The following is a 20889-nucleotide window of genomic DNA, read 5'->3' on the forward strand; positions in this document are numbered from 1 at the left end:
TTATTAAAAATAAATTAAAAATTAAAAAAAGACAAATTATTAAAAAATAATTATAAAAAAATTAAAAAATATAAAAATAAAAAAATTGATTGTTAAAAAAAATAAAAAATTTCATTGAAGATCAAATTATTAAAAAATAATTATAAAATTATTTAAAAAAAATTATAAAATTTAAAAAAAATAAAAATAAAAAATAGTATTGAGGATCCAAATTATTCAAAAATAATTATAAAATTATTTAAAAAATAAATATAAAATTACTTAAAAAATAAAAATAAAAATAAAAAATTGCATTGAGGATTCCAATTATTAAAAATAATTAAAAAATTATTTAAAAAATAAAAAATTGATTAATAAAAAAACTGATTATTTAAAAGAAATCATAAAATTTTAAAAAAATAAAAATAAAAATTGCATTGAGGATTTCAATTATTAAAAAATAATTAAAAAATTATTTAAAAAATAAAAATAAAAAAGACTATTAAAAATAGATTATAAAATTATTTAAAAAATAAAAAACTGATTATCTAAAATATATTATAATTTTTTTAAAAAAGTGAAAATAAAAAATGGCATTGAGGTTCCAAATTATTAAAAATTAATTATAAAATTATTTGTAAAATAAAAATTAAAACTAATTATTAAAAAGAAATTATAAAATCTTTTAGAAACCCCCACCTTCCTCAGCCAGCCCCGCTCCCCAGCCCCTACCTTCCCCAGCGTTAATAATCCCCTCTCCTCTTCCTCTTCTTCTCCATTAAAGTGAATCTTGCTTCTCCATGATACTCAAAAATACACACACAAAATTTTTGTTTAAATCTACTTCAAGAATTCAAAAGGGGTCTATAAAAAAGTCATTTTTATTGAAATTTTTCATAAAATAGTGATATTAATGGAAAAAAAAGTGATCTTTCTTGTGGAGGAAAAAAAAAAGAAATGGTGATAAAAGTGATCTTTTTTTAAGAAAAAAGTGATCTTTATTGAAATTTGTTGTAATTTTTCAAGAAATGGTGATACTAATGGAGGGTAAAAAGTGACTCTTGTTGAAATTTTACAAGAAATGAAAATAATTATGGTGGATTAAAAAGAATTTATTCATGTGAAGATGTGGGGTGGGGGGAGGGGGTGACGGCGAAGACGCGAGGGTGGGGTGGGGTGAGGTTGAAACGATGAAGACCCAGGGTGGGGTAGAGACGCAGGGGGTGGGGGTGGGGTGCTGTGAAGAAGATGACAACGGGGGGGGGGGTGCTTTTTATAAAAAAAAGAATTAAGAAATTATAATAATTAAAAATTATATTAATAAAATAATTTAAATATAAATTTTTTAATTAATATTTTTGGGGCCCTCAGTGCCACTTGGCACATTTTTATTCGTAATTTAATTAAAAAAAGCACCTCACGCGCTTCCCGAAATGCACTGCACACGCAATGCCATGTGGGCAATAAATGCTCAATTGGAACCAAATTGGGGGGTTTAAGGGTTTAATAGGTACAAGCCTTAGTTTAGGGGCCTAAGTGAATTTTAGGGACAAGTTTGAGGGGCTATCGATGGGTTTGGCCTAAATAAAATTTTAAAATTTTCAATTGTATGATATTAACATATTTTAAATTGATTATAAAATATCAAAAATAATTATTAATAGTGAAATTACTAATCATAGTTGCAATTATATTAGATGCTAGTTTAGCTGTATACGCTTTGCGCGTGTACCTCACATTGATGAATTCAAACATTACACTAAATAGCATATTTGTTTAAATAATAAAGATGAATATAATAATTAAATTTAATATATTTTGAGTATGTAAAGATGGAGAATTTATTTATTAAACCTAATCTTTACCAAAAATATTTTTAAAAGTCGATCGACATTCATCTACCATCTGTAAATTGCAACAAAATAATACAATGATAGAGATATCAAAATAATACAATTAAATCTAATCTTTACACACAAAAAATTTCTCAAAGTCATCCGACACTCATCTATCACTTGTAAACAATAACAAAATAATAGGATAATAGAGATATCAAAATAATACAACTAAACCTAACCTTTATATAAAAAAATTCTTCAAAGCAGACCAACATTTATCTATCACCTGTAAACTTCAACAAAATAATACGATAAAAGTGATATCAAAACAATACAATTAAACTTAAATTTTACACACATAAATTTGTCAAAGCTGATCGAGATTCATCTACGAACTGTAAACTACCACAAAATAACAAATTAATAGAGATATTACGATAATACAATTAAACCTAACTTTTACCTTAAAAAAAATTCAAAGCCGACCCACATTCATTTAGCATCTATAAATTAAAATAAAACAATGAGATGATAAAGATATCAAAACAATGCAATTAAATCTAACCTTTACACAAGAAATTATTCTTCAAAGTCAACCGACATTTATCTATGGCCTGTAAACTATAAAAAAAAATAATATAATAGTGATCATAAAGCTTCGATTTTGATCCAACTAATTCTTATCTGAGAGAAAATTTTGACCCTAAAGAATGATTTTGAATTAAAACAAAGATGATATATGCGTATACACACATGTTGAATTCTATTTGCTGACAAAAACGGTGAAGAAGTTGGGGGTTAGAAAATCAAGCATCTACCAATCTAGACATGCAATCGAATCAAGTTAGATGAGCATCAATCATATTCTCTCAATAGGCAAACCGGTTTGTTCTCTAGTTTAACGTATATCTCAATATTTATAGAAGTATTTCCTTAATAGAGTTCTAAAGTATTTCCTTAATAGTCCTATTTTAGAAGTATTTTTCTAATTAAACAGTAGAAAGGAAAATATTAATTAATTCTCCTACCATATATTTTAGGAGTCTTATATATTTTAGGAAGTCTAGTAGAAAGAAAAATATTAATTAATTGTCCTACCATATATTTTAGGAAGTCTAATTAATATAATAAAAATAATTAAATAATAAATTAAAAAAATAGTGAAAAGACAATTTTGTTAAAGAAGAGTTTTTTAATGAAGGGCAAAAAATTTAAATCACTTTTCTAAGGGTCTTCACACTATAAATATAGATATAGATTATAGATTTTTATATGAAAAGAATGAAATTAGTATTCTTACACATAATATTTTGTTGTTGATTTTCAAAAATAATAAACATATAATACTATTAAATAGTTATTATTTCGTAGTTAGATTTTATGTTTATATTTTTACCTGCGCACCCCTACCCCTACCCCACAAAAACTTCTACTTCAAATCTATATATAATAATAAAAGAAGAAGAAAGAGAAGGTAATGTGGCACATCTCTTTGGCCAAAAATTCTATTTATCTTTTTTCTCTTATTTTTTTTTTTTTGGGGGGGGGGGGGGGGGGGGGGGGTTCTTTCAGTTTTTTCAATTATTTTATTTTTAAAATCACTCACATCTCTTTATGTTCATAATAAATTACATTCTTAATTAATATTAATAAAATTCATAACGCTAAAATCTTTTTATATTCATAACCTTTAATTGTTTGATTTTGCATTAAAATATCCAATGACAATTCTTCTTCTTATTATAAATAAATGGGCAAAGGGCCAATATCAATACTATTCGACATGGGACAAATTTGTCCTCCTTTTTGTTTTTGGCCTAAAGTGCCCTCGCCATTTGTCACATAGCTAAAGAATGTCTTCCCCGTATCGATTGCTCTATCTCGCATGGAAAAGGATTAATTTTGCCTCTAACTCGAATGCAAAATTTTATTGTATTCCTTTTGAGGAAAAAGAGAAGATGAGGTTAATGTGTACTTTTATGTTGTCACCTTCTGTTACTATGAAATAGTAACTTTAATTGTTAATATGTACATTGTGCAATTTAATTTCTTGTATTACTATGCCTTTGGAGAATTTGGTTTCTGAAATTTGGTAAACATTTTTCTCTATATTTTTTCACTCCCGAAGTGATATTTTTAAGTGCATTTTGTCATTGTATCATGCAAGATATTTTTCCAAGGATGCCTTGATAGTCTCTGCCTTCTTTTCATTTTGTAGGTATTATGAACGAGGACATGATGATCCTCCTTATTCTGCCAAGTTTTATAATTATTGCGGAGCAGAAGATCCTATAATATATGTGTCGCATTTTATTTTTCTCGCAAAAAACGGAATGCGACGTGACTACTCTTTTTGAGATTGTTTGAGGAAACGTGAAGTGTCGTCACTTAACGTATTAAGGTGTGTTAGGGCATCGGTCTAGGCTAACTACGAACCTATTTAGTTAGTTAGTCTTAGTTCACCAGAAATTCTGGTAAGGGTTCAAATTACCTCTAAAGGAAGATGTTAGGCACCTTTCGAGGTCCACAAAGGTGGTTCTCGATCGAATTCGTATTTTATGTGGAGATTCTATGTGATCAAATAAAGGACTCTTGTTTTATTGTAAACTTAATGTTAACTTAAGTGATAAAGTAACAAAGAAACATGTTATTTGGTTATTCCTATTTAATAACTACTTAGGTGATAAACAACACAAGAATTAATAAAAGAATAATAAAAGCGAGAAAATAAGAATGACACAAATTATAACAAAATGGACTGCTTAAATAAACTAACTACCCCAAATAGATAAGCGGATAAAAATAAAAGAATAAAATTGAGAAGTCAAACCAAGGAAATATTTTTGGTTTCATTCGAATCAGAATCCCAACTTCTTTAATCATTATTCGATCCATTGACCAGATTCTTAGACAAGTGACAGTGTCATAAGTCGTGTAATATATGTTGGAGATCATCACTTTCGAATGACTACCCGCTCCACCCCACCTAGGCTGGTTGTTAACCTAAAGGCGCACTAAAAAAGGGAATAAAACTAACTTCTCTAGAAATGTCTATCATCTCACCTATCACCCAAAAGGCATTGGACTTTGTTATTTGAATTTGTGCTCTAGACAAATAAAGTTAGATTTCCTAGTAGACCCATAGTGCGTAAATATATTGGACAACAAGTAACCCACAATAGTCTCAATTTTGCCTCTTGATTAATTAAGGAGTTAATTAAAGTGATTATCATGCAAGACAAGCAATTATTTGTTTTGATGTAGTTAACCTATAACATTTTTCAAAGACTGAAAATAATGTTGAATTGCAAGAACTAATAAAAGAACACTTAGTAAAAATAAACATATGAATTATTTTGTTATCGGCTAAATTAATCACGCTAGAACTTAATTTTATGTTAAAAGTTAAACTAAATGTCTGAAATCGACTTGAACATATTTAATGCAGGTTACAAGTTAATTACATACTCAGAGTTGATTTTAATTAATGATTAATCCTAAAACATGCTTTCTAGATTCCAAATAAATTGATTAATCAACCTAAATTATGTTTGCCTAAGTGGTTCACATAGGCACGTAAAAGCACATAAGCCTAAGTTGTGTTTGCCTACGTGATTCATAGAGCATATAAATCCCCGCCCTCCGAGCAATCCCCATAAATTTATTATTACATCAATGAGGTTTATACAATATAGATCAATGAATAAAAATGAATTTATGAAACTAAACCAAGAAAAAAGTAAGCAACCCCTCCTAAGTTTCCGGCTACTCTTCCAATACCGAAATACCCTCGACACATGTTAATGCAATTAGGATACCACAGCAAACAAAAGAAAAACTAGATACCAACACACTCAAGCGGTGAAGTAGTGAGATAAGGACGTAGTAAACAAGCACGACATAATTATTTAGAATTAGCTCCTATAGGCATGCTTTCTAATGATTTAACAACACACTACAATTATCATGTAGAGAATGAAATTATGCCGATAGAGACTTACCGGTCGACAATAACAAACAATAATAATAAGAAAACCAAGTAGTATAGGATCCAAGTGCAAATTGCCGCTGAAAAGTCAAGATCAATGCTTCAAAAGTAAATACGGAAAAGTAATAAAGTAAAATTATTTCTTTTTGCTTAAAACTTTTCTGTGAGAGTGTGCAAGTTGTAAGTTTCCGATGAAATACAGACAACATATTCCTCTTCTCTAACTGAACTTACAACTTACAACTTACACACTCTCACAGAAAAGCTTTAAGCAGAAAGAAATAATTTTATTTTATTGCTTTTTCGTACTTACTTTTGGAGCATTGATCTTGACTTTTCTGCGGCAATTCGCACTTGGATCCTATATTGCTTGTTTTTCTTATTATTATTGTTTGTTATCGTCAATCGGTAAGTCCCTATTGACGCAATTTTATTCTCTACGTGATAATTGTAGTATGTTGTGAAAATCATTAGAAAGCATGTCTATAGGAGCTAATTCAAAATAATTATGTCGTGTTTGTTTGCTACGTCCTTATCTCACTGCTTCACCGCTTGAGTGTGTTGGTATCTAGTATTCTTTTTATATGTTGTGGTATCTTGATTGTATAACAGGTGTTGTTAAAGGGTATTTCGGTATTGGAAGAGTCGTCGGAAATTTGGAAGGGGTTGCTTACTTTTTTTTAAGTTTAGTTTCATAATTTCATTTTTATTCACTGATCTGTATTGTATAACCTCATTGATGTAATAACAAATTTATGGAGACTGCTCGGGGGGCGGAGATTTATGTGCTCTATGAATCATGTAGGCAAACACAACTTAGGGTTGTGTGCTTTTATGTGCCTATGTGAACCGCTTAGGCAAACATAATTTAGGTTGATTAATCATTTTATTTGGAATCTAGAAGGCATGTTTTAGGATTAATCATTAATTAAAATCAACTCTGAGTACGTAATTAACTTGTAACCTGCATTAAATATGTTCAAGTCGGTTTCCGACATTTAGTTTAACTTGCAACATTAAATTAAGTCCTAGCGTGATTAATTTAGCCGATAACAAAATAATTCATGTGTTTATTTTTACTACGTATCCTTTTATTAGTTCTTGCAATTCAACATTATTTTCAGTCTTTGAAAAATGATTTTTAACAATTGACTTGACGTTTTGGACTGTCAAAACAATTTCCAGTAAGTTGATATTATAAAATTGGGTTTTCAGCTATTAACTTTCTGCTTTCAGCTTTCTTTTTAAACAATTTGCAATAGTTAAGTCTTTTTCTTTTTCAGCTTTTATTTAAATAAAACAGGTTACAATAATATAAGATCATTTTCTTTAGCAATTAACTACTAATTTTCAACACTGTTTCACTAATTTTCAGTAAAGTTAAAATGACCTTTTCAATACTAGATATTGTAACTTCCAACTTCTAAACAATATTTTCAGCAACTAGAATCAATTGGCTTCATGCTTATGTAATCCCATTATATTGCTTGTCCTTGACATGTTTAACGAACTTGTCCCGCCTAGATAATATGACACCTAGGCATCATGCCTATATGTTAACTACATCAAAACAAATAATTGCTTGTATCGCATGATAATCACTTTAACTAACTCCTTAATTAATCAAGAGGCAAAATTGAGACTATTGTGGGCTACTTGTTGTCCAATGTATTTACGCGCTTTAGGTCTACCAGAAAATCTAGCTTTATTTGTCTAGACCACAAATTTAAATAGCAAAGTCCAATGCCTCTTGAGCGATAGGTGGGATGATAGGCATTTCCAAAGGCGTTAGTTTTATTCCTTTTTTTAATGCGCCTTTAGGTTAATAATCAGCTTAGATGGAGTGGGACGGGTAGTCATTCAGAAGTGATGATCTCCAACATATATTATACGACTTATGACATTGTCACTTGTCTAAGAATCCGATCAATGGGTCAGATAATGATTAAAGAAGTTGGGGTTCTGATCCGAATGAAATCAAAAATATTTTCTTTGTTCGACTTCTCGATTTTATTCTTTTATTTTTATCTACTTTTTTATTTGGGGTAGTTAGTTTATTTAAGCAGATCCCTTTGCTATAATTTGTTTCATTCTTATTTTCTCGCTTTTGTTGTCCTTTTATTAATTTTTGTGTTGTTTATCACCTAAGTAATTATCAAATAGGAATAACCAAATAACATGTTTGTATGTTACTTTATCACTTAGGTTAACATTAATTTAATAATAAAACAAGAGCCCTTTATTTGATTACATAAAATACTCATGTAAAATACGAATTCGGTGGGGATCCACTTTTGTGGACCTCGAAAGGTGCGTAACATCTTCCTTTAGAGGTAATTTGAAACCTTACCTGAATTTTTGGTGAACTAAGACTAGATAACTAAATAGATTCGTACTTAGCCTTCATCGGTGCCCTAACGCACCTTAATACATTAGATGAAGACTCTTCACAAACAATCTCAAAAAGAGTGATCACGTCGAATCACACTTTTTGCGAGAAAAATGGGGCACAACAGAATGACGACTCTACTGGGGATCTTAGGTTCTAAACATTACGAGTTTGTGTTTTATGTGGGATTCTTTCACTTTGTTTGTTTTATTTTTGTAATTACTCTCTCTTCCTTTTAATTTTTATATCATGATCTATTTTTACATATTAGTCTCTTCTCCTTCCCCTTTTATGTATTTTTTTTCATGTCTATCCCTTCCCCACTTCCCCTTTTATTGGCTATGTGTTTTAATGTTTCTATATTGCTAAAGCATGTTATTTTATGTTGCTATGTGCTATGTGTTATTATTTTATATTCTGTCGCACCCCATTTTTCTCGTGAAAAGCAAAATTCAACGTGATTGCTCTTTTTGAAATTGTTTAAGGGTGTGAAGAGTCGCCACCTAACGAATTAAGGAGTGTTAGGGCACCGATCTAGGCTAACTATGAACCAATTTTATTATTTAGTCTTAGTTCACCAGAAATTAGAGTAAGAGTTCAAATTACCTCGAAAGAAAAGTGTTAGGCACCTTTTGAGGTCCACAAAGGTGGTTCCCGGCCAAATTCGTACTTTACGTGGGGATTCTATGTGATCATATAAAGAGTAGCTTATTTATTATTGACTCAATACTAACTAAGTGCTAAAATAATAAACAAGCGTCCTTTATTTATTTTTAATTATTAACTAGGTGGAGATAAAAACAAGACAAATAATGTAAAGTAGAGAAGAGAGAAGAGAGAAGGTAGAGTAATTTATTAAGAGAATATTTATTAATTTAAAACCTAAACTACCCCAATCAATTAAGCATGTAAAGTAAATATAAAAAAAGAGAAAGAGTTTGCCAAATAAAACAAAGAAATATTTTGATCTCATTCGGATCAAAACTCCAACTTGTTTAATTATTATCTGATCCATTGGTTAAATTCTTAGACAAGTGACAATGACATAAATTGTGTAATATATGTTGGAGATCATCACTTCCAAATGACTACCCGTCCCACTTCATCTAGGCTGATTGTTCACCTAAAAGCGCGCTAAAAAGGAATCACTACTAAAAAAGCTGTAAAAAGAGACTTAAAAAAGAGACCTCATGAGGTCTCTTTCCCTCAAAAAGAGACTTCAAAAGCGACCTCAATTGAGGGTCTCCAAAACATAGGTCGCTTTTTCTAAGAGACCTCATGCGGTTGCTTAAAAACAACCTCACGAGGTCACTAGGTTATTTCTTGATTTTTACAAAAAAGAGACCTCGGGAGGTCTCTAAATTATTTTTTATATTTATTATTATGTTATTAAAAAGCGACCTCATGAGGTCTCTATTTATTTTTTATTTTTTTTATTTTTTTTAATTAAAAGACACCTCATGGGGTGACTATTATTTTCTAATTTTTTATTCTAAAAAATTTATTTAAAACATAAGCGACCTATTGTAGTCTCTTATTTAAGCATGTAGAAAATGAAATCGTGAAAAAGAGACCTCATTAAGTCGCTTTTGTGCATTTGCAAAGAAATAAAAATGTGAAATAGCAACCTCATGAGGTCTCTTTTTACAAAACAATAGCTTTTACAAATAGCTGTCATTTTAATTCAATTTAATAATATATATAATATAATCAATTAAATAGAGCTCCAAAAACTCCCACCAATCAATCAAACTACAACAAACACAAGTAAATATAATCTAATAACCACAAAATGAAAATAAAATTTAAATACCTTGAAATTGAACGAACAAAACATAAAAGTCATAAGTTATTTAACAATACTATTGTTCATAGTACTTTAAAGTTTTAATGGATTCAAAAACACCTAAGAATTCAAATAAACCACAATAAAATATATAGTTTGAATTATCTAGACGATATTCAACTTTAACAACGTGGCGGTGCATTGTCCACATAGTAATCCTCATCAGCTTCATCACTGTTGGACTCCTCAGTCGCATCTATGTATTGACCATATACTCCATGTGAAATAAGTAGAGACTGTGGAGGTCGAGGAGGGCGCACTACATCACCGGGACAACGGATAATCCCCCCCGAAGCAAGTAATGCATCGAATTAGGCCTTCATTCCCGCATACTGTATATCTCTTTGCCTTTCCCTAGCCTGTGAGGCCTTAGCTTCGCTAGATAGCTCAGCTATTTGCTTCTTCAAAGCCAAAATTGTCTCCTTTGACTCATCATCCTGGAAACTACCGACGCCTTCTAGTTTCGAATGAAATTTATGAAAAGTTAGTTGGGGCAATCCATAAGAATATCCATACCTACTAGGGCCACCAACAGTATCTAACCATATTCTCTCATCCTGCTCTTGGCTAAGTGGTAGGTCTCGCCTTTCTTCTGGTAGAGTTTGACGAAAATCCTCTATGCATTGTAGATATCGATTCTGAATTTAACGATAATTATATTAGAATATAAATTTAGAAAATAAAATAATAACTACTAGAAATAGAGGCTTACATAGGTCAGCTGAGCTTGTGGCTCAACCCAAACATCAGGATCTTCAGGAGTTTTCTTCTTCCTTGTGTGTAGCCTTGAATGCCTCAGCTTGAGTTATTGGCCTCCCAATTTCCTTTTCCTGCAAATAAAATTAATTTAATGATAAGACATAAGTACTCAAATTTTGGCACATATTGCAGGTTCAGAAACAAGGTTTAGCATTTTGAAGAAAGTTGCAATAGTTAAAAAATTTGTGTGGCTGTATCAATCACAAAACTTATTCCCACATCAGATATGAGCTCTAGCACAGCCAATAGTGATTTCTTGGACTACTTTTTGGCATATTGACGCAATAAAGATGGTATGAGATCAGCACAACACTTTTACCTTTATAACTGCAAATACAAGAAGGAAAACGCACACCCCATTTGCAAGAAACAATTAAATACCAACACACATGAATAACCTACCAGTTTTCTCCTTACATTTCCCTGACTCTGAGCTCCACTCATATGTAAAGAACACCCTTAAGAGATGCTCTAGCTTTCTTGCCAATCTCACACATCTGCTTGAACCTCGAATCTGTCTCCCAATGGTCAACTAATTTCTGACAATTTTCAGGTAGAATCTACCTGGGCCTCTTATTTTTTTTCACGAGCTTTTGATAGCAAGCCAGTAAGTATGCGCCCAGCTTCTAACTTGAAGTTTGCTTTAATCTGGGCTTCATGTTCTGGACGCCAGAAACACTTTCTTTGTAATGAAAAAATAAACTAAGATGAACAAATTTGCTAATAAAAACCTTTATCTGTAATGACAAGATAAACTGTTATTATGGGATAAACCAAAATTTACTGGAAAAATTGCCAAAACAGACATTCTGGGTCACTCAGAAAATTGTACAAGCTACTAATAAATACTTCATTAGAGCAGCGTATGTAATTATAGATATACAAAACATTTCTCTGTTCTCTATCAAAAGTTTCTATACAAAATTACTAGGCCATTATCAGAAGGTACCTAAGAAAAAAGATCACCTGTAATAATTTGGGATTGTCCAGATGAATCTTTATATTGCAACTAGCTGCCCATAAAAAGCATCTCTAAAGGTAAAGTGATTCACATGGATACCAATATAAAAATCCAGCCTCACTCAATGAAAACTACAGAGAAGGGGCTTTATATCCCACAATATGCTATCAGTGTTCTAGGGAAAGAGAAGATTCAGAATATCTGTTTCTTCATTTTTATAGAGCACGTTCAAAAGGTTAACTGATTCACATGGATACCAATACACAAATCCAGCCTCACTCAACAGAAACTATAGAGAAGGGGCTCTATATCCTGCAGTAGATGCTATCAGTGTTCCAGGGAAATAGAAAATTCAAAACATATGTTTCTTATTTTTTATAGGTATTTTGCAAAGCTGTAGATTCGAGTTAATTACACATCTGTTTCCCCTCTTGTTTGGGACTACAATATCTGTAACCTTAGTTCTTTTCATTTCGACAACTATATCTAACTCACCTAGAGCTGAGTAGAACAACTCTAGGCCCCGATCACTAAACCTACACTCGAAAGAAAACCAGATCTTCTTTATCCTTTCCACTCTCATCTTGTTAATCAAACAACAAACTGGTTAGCAATCCGTAAACAACAATGACCATGCCTTAATCCCAGACAAGTTGGGTCTTCTACATGAATCCTACTGACCGTGTTTTTTCAAATTATGCTCAACTCACGTCATCCTATCGAATTCTGAAAGTTATTAACCATATTACAAAAATTAACTCAAACACGATCTTATCAAATTCATATAATTTCCTAATGGAGTCGAAAACTCAGAGAACAAAGATGGATAATACTTCTAGTACCAATTATCGTCTTGGTCTGCCAATATTCTTTTTCGTGTTCTCCCACCTAACAGTATGATCAAGGTAATTTTAAAGAAAGATAAATGCTCAAAGTATCAAAATCATATATCCGGTATAGTTTCAGAAGATCTAAAGATTATCATTTTTATTCATCACAACAGAAAAACAAGAGTCCTCGAGCAACTTGAATGAGTTTTCCCCAACCACAGAACTATAAGAATGCATTTGAACATACACATTCAACAGAAAGTAGCAAATCTAACCAAAGCCAGACGGTAAAATCCAAGAAAACTGTAAAGCTCAAAATTGAGAAGCATAAACAAGAATTAATAGCTTAGCAATACACATATAACCTGAACAGAAGATCTTTATATTAAAACTTTAACTTGCTCTGACCCTTAAAAGATTATCATTTTTAATAAACAGGCAGTTAATCATAATAAGAAACCAGACCTTGGACTTAACCCCAAAAACTAGTGAGAGAATTGTCCATGACCATATAAAAAGACAAATATCCAAGCCCCAATCAATGCGGGACTCAACAGAAAGAGTAAGAGAGCAGCTTGAACTAGCCTATACCCCCCCCCCCATGAAGACACACAACTATCAAAATGCCAAAGAAGCTCAAGGCTTTACAGAACACTATACCTCTGTGCACCATATGGACAATGTGCAAGAAGAGGAACTCCAAATGTTTTGAAGAAAAAACAACAGCACTGCATTAACATCTAAATGTCTACATTGTCTATCATTTCATAAAAATAAAAGACATATCATTGCGATAGTCTTTTGTACTTCACTGACTTGTTATATCATAGATAAAGGTGCTTAAGTCCTTCATCTTGTTTATATTCGCAATGGGTAGTGCTGTCTTTGTGAGAAAAAATCATTACTTTATAACCGAAAAGAGGACCGAACCTGCAGATACCAGTTAGGGATTATTAATCCGATTTCCATGTTAAACTATGGTTCATTACAAAATGATATATGCACTTCCCGGCTTATTTCCTCAACAACTGTAAGTATTGTCTTGCTAGACTATTTTAATTCAACATTTTCTTGCAAAGCCGAAGAATAAGCAAATATTCTTTCTCAAATCTATGAAGCAACGAATTTTTTTCATGTGTTCTTTGAATGGGATGTGTCAGCTTATATGTAGATGATGCTATTATACTGGTTGAGTATCAATAGAGTTCCTATGCAGCGGGATAATATCGAATTGTCAAATATCATATGTTTGTTAAACCTACTCATTCATAATGTAAACAACACCATTCAAGATTTAGAGCCTTTTAAAAAAACGACGAGGTAAGGGGGTATCGTTGGAAAAGCATTGAGATACAATCATGTACATTTACAATAGAAACACACTCAGCATACATGAGATCTAGCTATATGCCACATGTCCACCTATACACTCGCTAAAGTGCACTGAAAAGTGAAATTAACAATATTCAAGAAACCGGACAATGATATAAATGATACACCAGACGGAGAGATGGATGCAGAAGAGAGAACTGAGAATCGAAAATAACCTTGTTGTGAGTTATGACTCAATATTCCATTCCCATTTTGGAAAGCAGAAAAATCATATAGTGAATAGCAAAAAGTATGCTTGAGAAGTGGGAATGAGAAAGAGAGAACAAAGTGAAGTGCAACTAAGAATTTTGGCTTAGTTCTTACTAATAAAATAGATGGAAAGAAGAAAACAGCATTTAATAATCTTAGTATTCAGTTTTGGGGCTTCCTGGTGAGATGGAAGCGTTCGGCCAGCTGGAAGACCATACCGATTAATAACAAGTAAAAGCTAACATTAAGATAATCAAAATGGTTGTGCAATCCAATCATTATAATAGGTATGTACGTATATATTTTAAAATTATATATGTAATGAATGTGTGTACAGACGTATATAAAGTTGGAAATTTTTAAGAATGTGACACTAGAGGTTCTCTTATTCGCAAGTGGGGGGGAAGGGAGAAAAAGCAAAGCATCTAATCGCCAAATTAGGAAATCAGTTGAAACATTTACAAGTATCGCTAAGAGGTTATTAGAGAAGATCCTCAGAAAAGTTAGCTTATGTTAGGGTAAGAATTCCAAGAGATCAAGTGTATGGAATAATACTAACTGAGGCTGTGTACAACATTTAGAGGAAGAGAAATATGCGACTGTTCCAACAGAAAAAACAACACCAAAATATCTTGATAAAAAATATCATCCAAGAGATTTGTTTTAGAGCAAGTAGCAGGATTAGAATAGCAAAGTTGTTTGAAAATTCTAATACATACTCTGTATAACGACTTTTGAGTAATTTTTGCTAGTTTATCGTTAAGCTTGAACTGGAAGATTTTCTAGTAGTTTGTTTACCCTTGTACTTTCAGTTCTCACTTTTGATATAATACTAGTACTATTTATCGAAAAAAAATCCACTCGTCTCCATTTTAAATATCTTTTCTACTGCTCGAGTTATTTTCTAGTTATCATAGTTTTCTTTTTTAGAGTCAGGTGATATAAATTTTGATCAACATTTTAAGATGTGTATATCTTTTTATCACATTGAAAAAAGAAAACTTGCACCAGTTTCACTGATTGTCTTTTATTATATTTTGGTTCACCTCATCATGCAAATACTATATCACATGAACTTTTTTGATAAATTAGTAAGGAAAAGAAGACCATGGAAATGAATATACCCTAAATTCCAAGGGAATCTGGTTCCTGAGATTGTCTGGCATCTTACCCCAACTCGTGACAACACCCCTATAAAGATCTTGAATGATTTGAGAAAGGACCCTCACAGCAGCATTCGGATTAAAACTGTATTCCAAAATTTAAACATTTATAGGTTAAAACTAAAACAATTATGAGATATTCATAAACTAAATACATTTTGTAGAAACCATACCCATAACCATCAAGCTCTATGATGAGTCTGTTGCGCATGTCCCTCATGCCAGCTTGTGGATGAACCTGACCATGTGTAATAGACTGGTCTATGGTAGGAATTTCAGGTTCAGAGATATTGCCTCGAAGTGGAAGACTTGATATCCCAATCTGTGGAGTAGTTACTGATGAAGGTTGTAAGTTACCAGGGTTAAGAGTAACTGTGCGTGAGGCACTAAATCTCTGATACTGCATCACGTGAGGCAATTGACTGTATGCATGCGAGGTAGCATGACCTAATGTCGGCCTCATCGTAGGCGTATGCGGGGGATGTTGAGTATATGCTAGTGGTGAACCTTGTGACGGACGAGATGGTATGGAGTCTGATCTTATATGTATTCCTGTCGATCGTCTTTTAATCATACTAGCCTTCTTTAATTTCTTTTTGGGAGCATTAGCAATACCCTTATCCTTATCACCGTCTGTCATCTACACAAGTTTTCATACAATATCTTCAAGTAAACCATAGTTTAGAGACACCGTAAATGTACACATTTTTACCATATAACTGTATGCGAGGAAAATCAAACCTATGACATACGTATGGTGTAACACATGTAACATCAATGAAAGAAATTAACAAAGCTGAACCACTATCAATGCATAGTCAGACGTTAACACACCAATATGTTTTGAAAAACATACCAATCAGAGATTAAAGTAGCAAGTTTCACTTCAAGAACTCCAAACAAAACTTTTAAATGAGAATAGCATTAAATCAAACCAATAATTCTCATCTAAAAATAGAAATAGAGTAAACAAAAACTACATTGATCAAATTAGGAAAAAAAATAAACTAACCAAATAGAAAAATAAAAAAAATGCAGATGTGTTATTTCAAATTATCATTCCTCCTCGTCGCCATCCTCCTTTTCTGACCCTCCTTCTTCTTCTGACCATTCTTCCTCTTCTGACCATGTTTCCTCTTCTAACCAATTTTCCTCATCTACTGTTACATTTTCGTCATTTGATTCATCCACTTCTTCAATTGCTGCCAATTCTACTTCTTCTATATCAACCTCTTCCAATATTTGTTCAGGATGCTCTAAATTATCTTCTAAGTCAACATCAACTGGTTAGTGAACACATGATATGTCATCAGCTTGGTATGCAACATCTAATACATTTTCAACTTCCACTCGACCCACAGGCTCGATTTTGATTACCTCCCACAAATTCGATTTATCTGCACACAGTGGATAAGGAGCATAATACACTTGCTGAGCATTATGTTCAATGATGAAAGGATTGTACGCCCCATACTCCCTTGTGTGCCTTACTTCTATGATATTATATTGTTTGATTTCCCTTGTTCCTCTATTTAGGGTAGGGTCGAACCATTTGCATCTAAACAATACAATTCTTTTTTCTGGCCAACCAGAATACTCTATTTCTAAAATCTCCTTAAGTGCCCTATAATAATCAACACCATTTTGATCTCCATCTTCACCTTTTACCCAAGCTCCGCTATTATTAGTTTTTTTATATTTGGAGCATTCTTCAGTATTGAATTTAAAACCATTCACTGTATACTTTTCCATAGAATAGACCTTAACGGGTCCCGAAGATAAATCTTTCAAAAATTGGTCAAATTGACCATTTCTTGTATCATAAACCTAAAAATAGTCGAGAGTAGAAAATTAGAATTAATCAAACATGGACTTTCTAATAATTATAGCATTATGAAAAATTGCAACACACATAATCTTTAAACCATGTTGAAAAATAGTTTAACACTTTATCATTGCCATACAATTGCACAAAGTAGCTGTCAAAGAGGATGGAAATTAAGTAAGTCGCTTTGTCTTTTAATTGCATATGTGATGCAAAATAATAACAACTTACTCAAGAAATGGTTTAACTTGAGGGCAATTCAACAAGACATGTATTGATGCAGACTTAAACTCCATTGAACTAAGATGACTCCTTGTACGCTTTTTTGAACCTTCGCTAGGTTGATTGAAGATTGATAACGGCTCTCTAGCAACCTCACCACCATCGTCGTGATGATTGGGTCTATTTCGTGAACATGGAACATCACTTGCAAAGTAATATGAACAGAAATCGATAGTTTTCTTAGCAAGATAGGCTTCACACATTGAGCCTTCAATTCTATGTTGTTGCTTGATACTCCGTTTATTCTTTCCAATAGTCCTATATAATATTATATTATGAAATTATTTTTAAAAACATTAATGGAGATGAATATATTAAGATTTACAATAGTTACCTCTCAAATGGATACATCCATCGATATTGAACTGGACCTCCAAGAAGAGCTTCATGCACAAGATGAACAGGAAGATATTCTATCACATCCCAAAATCCAGGTGGAAGAATCTTCTCTAGCTTATTCGTAATTACAGGAATACTTCATTCCATTCGAACTAGGTTCTCTTCCATCAATGTGCTGGAACACAAGTCTTTGAAAAACAAACTAATTTTAGTCATGGGTTTCCAAATTCTTTCAGGCAAGCTACTAAATGCTATGGGGAGTAATGTTTCCATGAAAACATGACAATCATGACTTTTCATGCCAAATAACTTTCCATGCTCCATATCAACACGCTTCCCCAAATTTGAAGCATGACCAGCAGGCATTTTCAACTGCTCAACCCATTCACATATCTTATGTTTTTGCTCCATTGTAAATGAATAGCTAGCCTTAGGCTTGAAGACCTTTTTATTTGATTTCTCCTATAACCATAAATCTTTTCGCCTACAATATTCTGGTAAGTCCATTCTAGCTTTAACATTGTCTTTTGTCTTGCCATTGACATACATTACTATGTTAAATAAATTATCAAAGTAATTTTTTTTAGTAAGCATGGGATCAAGATTATGTCAAAGAAGATGATCCTTCCAATATGATAATTCCCAAAATATACTCTGTTTTGTCCAATTATGTGCAACACCATAGCCATCAAATTTATACGGTTGTTATTCTGTAACCTTTGGAAAGTATTGAACCCTCTCCCAAACTTGTTCTCCCGTATAGATTGGAGGTGGACAGTCTCAATCAACTGTATTATTTCTAAATGCATTTTTCATATTCCTAAACTCATGATCCATGGGCAAAAACCAACGGTGACAATCAAACCAACAATTTTTTCGGCCATGTTTCAAAATGAATGATTTAGTATTTTCCATACAGTAAGGACAGGCTAACTTGCCAGCTATCATCCACCCGGACAACATTCCGTAAGCAGGAAAATCACTAATAGTCCACATTAAGACAGCCCGCAAATTAAAATTTTGCTTAAGCAACACATCAAATGTTTTAACCCCTTCAATCCACAATTGATTCAACTCATCAATCAAAGGTTACAAATATACATCAATCATGATTTTTGGATTACGTAGGCCAGGAATAATACAATTGAGAAATATATAAGGACTGGTCATGCACATCTCAGGTGAAAGATTATATGGTGTCAAATATACAGGCCAACAAGAATATGGTGCAGTAGAAACAGAGTATGGAGTGAATCCATCTAAACATAAACCCAACCTAATGTTTCGTGGTTCGGCTGCAAACTCTGGATATTTTCTATCAAAATACTTCCAGGCCTCTCCATCAGATGGATGACACATAACACCAGGCGGTCTTCTATTTTCATGATGCCATCTCATGTGAGGAGCTGACCTATTTGATGCATATAACCTCTTTAGCCTTGGTATAAGAGGTAAGTAATGCATTGCCTTCACAGCAACTTTCTTCTCACTGGGAGCTTTTTTAAAACGATCTCTTTGACAAAACTTATAAGATTCTATATCAATGTCATCCTTGTAGTATAACATCCAACCGTTTTCACAACAATCGATTCTCATCGACAACAATCCTAACTTTGACACCAACTTCTTTGCCTTGTAAAAATTATCAGGTATCTCTAGATTCGGGTCAACTAATTCATGTATAAGGTCATTCACAGTGTCCATTGCCCTCTGAGGAACATTCCAATCTTATTTGATACTTAATAACCTAACAGTAATAGACAATTGAGAGTGTGGACTCCCCTCGTACAGAGGTCGACTAAAAGCTTCCAACTGTTCAAAGAAACGTTTAGATTTATCATTGGGAGCTTCTTCAACATGATCACCAGATTCAAAATCAGAATGCATCCCATACGCATCTCGAATCATGTCGTGCATTCTATAATTTTGGACATCAGGTTCCACTACCCCAGAACTTCCACCAGCAACATAGTTTTGAGATCTAACAAAACTATTATCAACTTCTCTATGACTAGTCTACACTGTATAATCTTCTTTAAACCCATTTCGATAAAGATGAAGCTTAACAATATCAGGTTTTTCATAATTCCTGCATTTACATTTACTACAAGGACACTTAACCAAGACATCGAGTTGAAAAGGTTCCAGTGTCATTGCATATTCCACAAAACCATCGACACCGGCTACAAATTCAGGCATCAACCCCATACGACCAACATTAGTCATATTATACATCCAACTACTATCCATCTATACAAAATCACATAATTAAAATTGTTAAACTCTAAATTAAGAAAGAAAACTTTATAACAAATCAATAATTTGTATAAGTAAATGTAACAAGCTCATTAAAAGCAAAAACTTATTGTATTTTGCAATGTAAGATTTATAAGGAAAAAAAACACAAAACTAAATAAACACCAAAAACAAATACCACAAATAAATATTATAGATAGATAATATCATAATACACATAACTATATATAGTTATTAAAATGAGACAATGAATAAAGTAGTAAAACTAGTTCTCTTATTTATGATCAAACATAACACCAAATTCAACTTAATTACTCTCCGATCGTAATTCTAACTTTAAAAAAGTTATTATATTTTCATAGCCAAATAAAATTTGTTACTATGGGGAGATGTGTCTGGTGACAGGGGGCAGGAAGCTCTAGGAGGTTTAATTTCAGAATAGTGTAAAAGTGCAGAATCATCATCATCATTATCTTCTTCTGCTAAGTAGTAGTACATCACCACCACTTTACTAGTACTAGTAAAGGATTATACAGCTAACCATTTATTGCAAAACTTACATTTTCCATTTAAAGCCAGGAAATATTTTTGACTGTTATTGCTACTCTACTAATCTGCTGCACACAATAGGCAAAGCTATCAGTTCAGTTCTCTTTTGGTTTTCTTAAAAGAATATTTAACTTGGATTGAGGAAAGAAGCAGATCTTTTAGGAAAAGAGACAAGTATATATCTAAAGGTTCTGTATTCTTTTAGTAACCGTCATTCATAACAATCAAAAATTAGTTCTGAAATAGCATAAAATGAATAATCTACCTTCACGTAGCCTCAGGTTCCCAAAATGGAATGGAACAT

General features: G+C 32.3%; 1 long non-coding RNA gene across 1 annotated transcript; it reads right to left on the reverse strand.

Annotated features, from left to right (window-relative positions):
* Positions 1–10179: 10179 nt before the first annotated feature.
* On the reverse strand, positions 10180–11479 carry LOC107872349. The gene is made up of 3 exons (XR_001674790.2): positions 11202–11479; positions 10753–10870; positions 10180–10678 (listed from the first exon to the last, which is right to left on the reverse strand). It is a non-coding gene; the product is annotated as an uncharacterized LOC107872349 (long non-coding RNA).
* Positions 11480–20889: the final 9410 nt, after the last annotated feature.

This window comes from Capsicum annuum, chromosome 5 (genome assembly GCF_002878395.1).
Source record: "Capsicum annuum cultivar UCD-10X-F1 chromosome 5, UCD10Xv1.1, whole genome shotgun sequence".
Classification (NCBI taxonomy): Eukaryota; Viridiplantae; Streptophyta; class Magnoliopsida; order Solanales; family Solanaceae; genus Capsicum; species Capsicum annuum.